General features: G+C 41.8%; 1 long non-coding RNA gene across 1 annotated transcript; it reads right to left on the bottom strand.

Moving 5' to 3' along the window:
- Window positions 1-2,837: 2,837 nt before the first annotated feature.
- On the bottom strand, window positions 2,838-4,058 carry LOC123064205 (uncharacterized). Its single transcript, XR_006430650.1, has 2 exons — window positions 3,754-4,058; window positions 2,838-3,611 (listed from the first exon to the last, which is right to left on the bottom strand). It is a non-coding gene; the product is annotated as an uncharacterized lncRNA (long non-coding RNA).
- Window positions 4,059-8,217: the final 4,159 nt, after the last annotated feature.

Genomic DNA, 8,217 nt, shown 5'->3' with positions numbered 1-8,217 from the left:
TCAGCTGCTGTTTAACCACTTTTTCTAGCCTGTTTAGGTATCAACTTCTATAGAGTAGATCACATTTGCATGCATGTGAATACTACTTAGCTTACTAGCATGATAGACTGGATTAATATTGCTTTGGGTAATCTCAAAATTATTCATGCTATTAGTTATAAGTATGTCATCGATGTCTGAAATACACCTGATCCGTTTGGTGTGTATGGAATGTTTGTCCTTATGATGCAGGAAAGGGAAATCGTGTTTGCTTCAGATTATTTTAATAGGAGGAAAACCGGACAAATACCGCATGGAAAGGAAAAAAATGTGTTTGCTTCAGATAATGTACTAAGTTTTGTCATGATTATTGTCGGCTTTGGTGAACTCTGAACTTTATCTTGTTCAGCTATTATACAATGTGGGTGTATTATCTCCTTTCCCATCCCCCAAATTTGTACAAGTTGGGATACTCAGTCACATTTGTGAGTCACCTAGCTTTGAGGGTCGTTAACTTGTCCGAATACCTACCCTACGATTTTTACACTCCGATTCTATTTGCTTGGGTAGTTTTTGGGCTTAGTACAGATTGAAATACTGAGATTTGTGAAACTTTTGGTTCTGTCTGTAGCAAAGTTATGGTGTTCTTATGTTTCTTTACGGCCTCCTGTATTCAGTCAGTCCACTGCTTTCGTATGTTGCTCTAGAGTTGTGAAAGCTTATCCACGAAAGGGTCGTTAATAAATCTGTAGCCCATGTTTGCTAACAACCAAAACAAACTGTTGGTTGGTTGGGAAGGTAAGTCTTCTTGGTGTTGTGCCATCACATGGTTATTTATTGTCCTTAAGTGAATTGAGTTCCTAACCATAGCCTTGTTTTTCTCTGTTTTATTACTTGAAGCAAATGGAGCATGAACTCTTCTTGTTCAGAGAAAGGCCGCTCGAGAAGCCAGGGAACGCCAGCAATTCATTATCCATGAGTAAACAAGGTGGAAACCAGGTAGAAAGGGAATGCATTTTGTTTGCTTCAAATAGTTAGTGTACTAGGTGATTGTTATGTGCTTTTGTTGAAATTTGAGCTGTGTTCAGATATACTTGCAATGTGAATTAGTTTGTCTCCTTGAACATTTTCCATATTTGGTAGAAGTTGGGATGCTCACTTTGTGAGCTATATATCTAGTTCCATCTAGCGTTTGTTACTTAGTTGAGAGGTTCGACCGTATAACTTGTTCAGATACTTGTTTTTAACTGTAATAAAAAAATGACTTCCTGGAGTATTTTGAGAGCTATGTCATGTGTAGATGGGATGAGCTGCTAGTCTCGGTGATTGGGGAGAAACCACAAACAGCAAGTAGGGTTCATGGGTTTAGCTTCCTAAGGAGTTCATCCAGCGGATGAGGTAGCAATGGCTTGAGCTATACAACTCTTCGAATGATTTTCGGAGATACAGTTATTTGTACATCCAAGGAGATAGTAATAGTTTCAGCTGCAACTTGGATTTAACTTATGATTGTCCGTATTTGTATCATTTCTTCTAGCAATGGTGATCTTCAATATGTATTAGCGTCGTGATAGTATAGATAATCTTTTTGCCAGGGAAATATGCTAAGCTCCGAATGTTCTATATTTTCATTTACTAAAAAGATGTCAGGTCAGACTTTCATTGCGTAAGCAGACCATTCTTTTTATGAAAGTAAATCAACTTGTCGAAGTTTAGATGTTCTTGCCATGACTATATGTAGTCTTCATCATACAAATGCTCTTGCTGAACTACTCAATCTAAAATTTCCCACTATGAAAGATTAATTATTTTCACTTGTATAGAATTACAGGTCATAGATTATGCAGTATCCGCACATGATAATTTGATAGAGAAATGGTAAACAGCTCTGAAAGAGCAGTGCTATTCGTACGTAAAAGTTTTATTTACGTTTTACGCACAACAATCAGCAACAGACGGTTGGCAAAAGATCATGGGGTGGTTGCAATCTAAAAATCAACTAGTACGTAGAGTTTGCGTACGAAATTTATGTACGAATAGAATTTCCGGCTCTGAAATAACTTGCTTGATACCTATAAATTGGATTGTATCATGTTCTTGAAAGGTAGCTGAAAACATAGCTCAATTGAGTCAGTTCAAACATTTCGCACATCTTTCTTGATGCAATAGGCTTGGAGTACTCTCTGCTATTTCATCTTTGTCAAGTGATTGTACTAAGAATAGGAAAAACATAACATCCATATTCTTCTACTACTAGACAGTTGGTTACTCCGTATTATTCAAGACTAACCTATTTCCAAATGTGATTGCCTTTCAACTACTCACTCATTCAGAAACTCCTCACCATTCTTCTGAAACAGTATTTTGCTTCACTTTGTTGTTGGCAAGTTATCATAAAATAAACATGAAGGTAGGAATAGGATGATCACAGGATTCGGCAGCCAAGTCATATGATTAAAAAGACACTAAACATTTCTTGAATGGCTTGCCCAATACATAACCCATGTTCTCCTCTGTTATTACATCATAGTCAAGTGAAAAGAACTAGCATTAGCATGCATATTAAGCTGTTCTTCTACATGGAATAAATTGGTTAGTTTGGAACATTGAGGACTATGCTATTTGCAAATGTAATTACCTCTCAACTACTCACTCATTCAGAAACTGCATGCTCGCTGTTCTGGTGTTCTATTAGTACAAGCTCCCTCCAACCAAACACAACATTTGCCCTCGCTCTGTTATTGGCAATGGATCATAAACTAAACATGCACATAGGGTGGTCACACGATTCTGTAGTCGAATCACAGGTGATTAAAAAGACATGATAAACAGTTCTTGAATGACTTGCTGAACACATATTCCATGCTCAATATTTATTTTATTTTTCTTAGAAAGAGCTAACTAATACATAAGATTCATGGAAGCCCTATATATACTCCACTATCATCTTAGGATGCCAAGCGAGTCAGTGTGATATGTTCTCAGATTTGCTTCCCTCTTTAGTCTTTATCCAGCTTCTGTCTATCTGAAATATTGGAGGAAAACAAATACATGTATCCTCTCCCACCTAATCCCTTTGTCCATCTTACTCTTGAGTGATGGGAGTCCATAAGCCCAGCCACTCCCTTTGCGCAGCCGGAGCTCATGTGTATGGCACCGTACGACCTCGCAATGACTCCAGAGCAGGAGGTTGTTCCTTCCGTTTGGATGCCCTACGAGGTCACGGTCATGACATTCCATACCTCGGGTGCCGACGAGGAGAGCACAAAAAGGGGCCACACAGAAGCCAGGTCCGCACTAAGCACGCAGGGAAGTGCCACTCTTGGGAGTTACTAATGAACACACGTCTGTTTTTGTATTTGGTTTAGGTCGTTTTTTCTAGCCATTCACAGTTTGACATGTGTTACCGAGTACTCAGTCCAGACTACAAATAAAGAGTGTTTTCTTCCTTTGTTTAGGTCGGATTGTTAGCCAGCCTCTTCGGCCCTTCTAACGCCTCTGAACAGGCTGCCTTGCGAACCCGTTAACCCCCAGAAGGAGGTGGGAGAAGACATGGAGGAGTTGGGGCAAGCAGCTGGATTTGATGCTGCTTGCGACCACATACTGAAAATTGTTAATTCTGCACCAAAAATCTGAAATTCAGATAGATAGAAACATGTCAATTGACGAAAAGCACAGAGAAACACGTGTGTGACTGCTAATATTGGTGGCAGATTTTACATTTCTTTGGAGAAAAGGAACAATGAAAAATGAGAGGGAATTTCCATTTCTTACAAAAAGTACACATGTGAAACTTGTTGGCGCCGACTCCTTGCAGCGCCGCTCTTCTTCTTCCTCTCATCTCTCATGAACACACACCATGGAGAAACTCTACACACACACACACACACACACACACACACCAAGGAAGAGCACAAGAGCTTTGCGGAGAGGCCCTGCCCCTTGGTGAACACAACGATGGCTACATTTTTCTCCAGCCCTCTCGGCTCTTTTCTCATTCCTTTTCTTGACTTAAATAGCAGTACAAGATAACGACTCACACACATATCCTGGTCCTCAACTTACGGCAAGGCCATGCACCCCTGGAATCTCTCCACGATGCACAAGACTCCGCCACCACACGACCACTAACTGCACACACTCATCCACTCCTAGAAAGACTCCACTAGCTAACTAACTCAGCCATGCATTGCCATGCACTAACAGCCCACAACTCTAGCTAACAACCGCTGCCTTACGAGACGGACCCGGAGCGCGTGCACGCACCGGACACCCGTGGCACATGCATGGCTTATTGACAACAATACTACTAGTACTGCCTAACCACGTCAGAACCACCCCTTCCTCCCAATGGCCTAACCAATGGCCGAGATCCTCAAGTGGCAAGAACCAACCACCCGCCCATGACAGGGGGAGCGCGGGCCGACCGCTGCCCGTAGCCGAAGAGGGACAACCAGGAGGACCACCACGAGCCGGGCGCAAACACGCACACGCCAGACATCTAGCCGCCGCCGCCCAGCCCGCTCCGCATCGAGAATCCGACACACCGCAGCAGGAGCCACGCCGTGCAACCGCGAACCACTCCTAGAATGGTGACCATAGCCGCTACCTTTATCCCGTGCCGCTCGCCAAGACCACACTACTAGGAAAATGGCTATAGCTAATATGGACATTAATAACGCATTATGTATGTGGTGCGCCAATACAGGTATCCCATTAATGTCCTCATTACTAATGGCGCACTTGGTGTGTGGTGCGCCATTACTAGTTTAAAAAAAAGATAAAAAAAATTTGTTAGCAGTGGCGCACAGGGGATAGTGCGTCATTACTAGTTTTAACTAGTACTTCCTCCGTAAACTAATATAAGAGCGTTTAGAACACTAAAATAGTAATCTAAACGCTCTTATATTAGTTTACAGAGGGAGTAACTAGTAATGGCGCACTGTCCACTAGTACGCCACTACTAACATGTTTTTTTGTTCAAAACTAGTAATGGCGCACCACACACCAGGTAAACATGGGAGCAGCTAGATATTTTAGACAACCACCTACCACACTCACTTTCTCCACTTCATTCTCTCCACCTCTATCAAGCTTGGTCTGGGGTGCCTCCTCCTCCTCACCTCATTTGCACCATAGATTCACCCAAATTAAGTGGTTAAATTTCCTTTTTTTTGATAGGTAAGTAAGGAGAAAGCTTTCTTTATGTTCTAAATCAACTTTTTTCTCCCTCCAACAACGTACACATTTTTTATGGCCTAGATATCGTTACCGGCAAGTCTCTTTACTCGTTCCGCAATACATCATCCCGCAGCAACTAACTCGTTAGTTACAATGCTTGAAGGCTTATAGTGATGTGTATTACCGAGTGGGCCATGTGATACCTCTCCGACAATCGGAGTGACAAATCCTAATCTCGAAATACGCCAACTCAACAAGTACCTTCAGAGACACCTGTAGAGCACCTTTATAATCACTCAGTTACGTTGTGACGTTTGGTAGCATACAAAGTGTTCCTCCGGTAAACGGGAGTTGCATAATCTCATAGTCATAGGAACATGTATAAGTCATGAAGAAAGCAATAGCAACATACTAAACGATCAAGTGCTAAGCTAACGGAATGAGTCAAGTCAATCACATCATTCTCTAATGATGTGATCCCGTTAATCAAATGACAACTCATGTCTATGGCTAGGAAACTTAACCATCTTTGATTCAACGAGCTAGTCAAGTAGAGGCATACTAGTGACACTCTTTTTGTCTATGTATTCACACATGTATCAAGTTTCCGGTTAATACAATTATAGCATGAATAATAAACATTTACCATGAAATAAGGAAATAAATAATAACTTTATTATTGCCTCTAGGGCATATTTCCTTCAAATAAGTTGTCAATGGAAATAAGCTGTCAACTATTTTGAAATAAACAATATAAATTAGTTAATAACTATGTTTGAGAAACTCACATAGCGGTAGAATTGAAAGCGTATCAACAAGGACCCAAATGTCCATATTGTCTTGCTCGATGTCAGGATCACCAAGATCCATGGTGACAAGCATATCCTCACAAAAACCATACATCTTGCAAAGTGCTTCCCAATTTGGGCAACCAAAATGGGTTACGCTATGTGAATTGTACAGATTTACTTCAAAATCAATACCATTATGGTTCCTTAGGTGATTTTTCTTTGTTTCGAAACTTTCATGGTCTTCAAAACTCATCCTCTCCAAGACATAGCGTCTTGCATGGCATGGGATAAGCTAGTCAAATTGTAAAAAATGAAAATTACATGTTGAAATAGTTGAAGTCGTGCTTAATTATGAAAATAACACTTGTCATTGTTGCGTACCGTTTCAACATCGAAGGTCTCTTGGAGCTTAATGCTGAAGTGCTGATCTTCGTCCAGGTGAGGCCTATCGCACAGACCTCGGTCGCCGTTGCACCAGTCGCACTCCCCCGGGAGACTTTCGTCGTCCGAGTACGACATTTCCTACGTTCATAATTCAAAGATTAAACTTGTACAATTAAATATATGTACTAAAAAAACTAAATTTGATCATTATTATTCATCACGGGTTGACTATCGATCTGTCGAGTCTTTTCTTAAAAACTCCCAGCTCACGTGGTGTATATATTCGACCGGCGGTGATGGTAGCTCCTCCTATCGTTCCCGAGTGCATTAAATCAAATTGTCTAGCACACGGGAACGAAGGAGAAGCTACCCCCACGACAACAATCGGGATTCTTCGTCCTCTCATATATGGTGGAGACTCTCCCTCACTAATTCCTCTCTGACATTTGCGACCGTCGGTGATGGTCGTTACTCCTCCTTTCCCTAGTGCATAACAAATGTCTAGCACAAGGAGAAGGAGAAACGACCCCATGACAACAGTCGGTATTCTTCATCCTCTCATATATGGTGGAGCCTCGACAGACTTAAAGTCAACCCAAAATATCGTTTGATTATCTTTCTAGAAAATCCAAGACACTCGATATTTTCTACATATTATAGCACAAGTCATGCCAAAATTCACGAAAAAAATCCGGCATGACCTTTCCTAAAAAAGGACATATCGAGCGCCTGAAATTTGTCGGAACAGAAATTAATCAACACTCCGAGAAAACATAGGCCACTCGGAGGTGTAACCTACAAACATGACCGGCCACTTGGGCAAGCACATATCCTATTTGAGCAACACAAGATATACATGTTTTTATCTACATCATATGAGCATTCAAACTTGATGGTCATTGCATTACAATGGTTGAAAATATGAGCAAAAACGTTTCAAAATATCTTATCGGACTCATATTGACATGGAGATTTGGCTGGTCTCACCTCGAGGTCGGAGGGGGTCGGTGACGGGGACGACGGCGGGGATGATGGAGGGGCTCCTAGATTTCTGCAAAAACAAAAACCCTATAAGCTATCAACTAATCAAATGCATACGCCTTGCATAGTGTTCTCCAATTTTAGCATTCAAAGTAGGAGTAGTTTTTCAATTTGAGCATTCAATAAGCAAAACCAAACCGTAAATAAATTAGTATTCAAATTAGCATGCATTCAATAAGCAAAACTACATCATCTCTTGCGTCAATACATCGTCGAATATTATCACTATAATACACCTCGAATAGTATCATACATATAGCATCACTAATACAGCTAGAACCGTAGCGCCCGACGGGTATCGGCGCGGGCGGTGGACACCCAAAGAGAAGGAACCATCACAGGATCATAGCTCCAGTGAGATCCCTGAAGAACCTGCCAGGTATTGTCGAACTTGCCCTCCAACACAACCATGTAGCGACAGACGTGCTCGTCCTCCTCGCTGACATGGTGATGTACCACCTCCGCGGTGTCCGGAAGCCTCCGCACCGTCACTGGCCCATGCGACCGCCACCAAACAAGGTTCGGGTCAACAACGGGCTGGCTCCTCACCAAGTTGCACCCCACGGAAGGTAGCACCTCCCAGTACCAGCCCGGCGGAGCCTAGTCCCGGACATGGCCCCTCTGATCAAGCAGGCCTCCTCCGCCGAGTCGACGACGAGGATGCGGGATAGGCATCGTCGACGTCGATACGGGAATAATTGCTTTAACTAAAAAAATAACAACAAATGTGACACCTAAAACACCTAAATTCTATTAACTACACCTAATTAAAAACCTACATTTTCAACATGATTCGATCATAACTAGGGTTCATACTACATTATTCTAAGATTAAACACCT

The sequence above is a fragment of the Triticum aestivum genome, chromosome 1A, assembly GCF_018294505.1.
Source record: "Triticum aestivum cultivar Chinese Spring chromosome 1A, IWGSC CS RefSeq v2.1, whole genome shotgun sequence".
Classification (NCBI taxonomy): Eukaryota; Viridiplantae; Streptophyta; class Magnoliopsida; order Poales; family Poaceae; genus Triticum; species Triticum aestivum.
The sequence above is the reverse complement of the archived record's forward strand: the minus strand, read 5'-3'. Positions and strand labels throughout refer to the sequence as shown.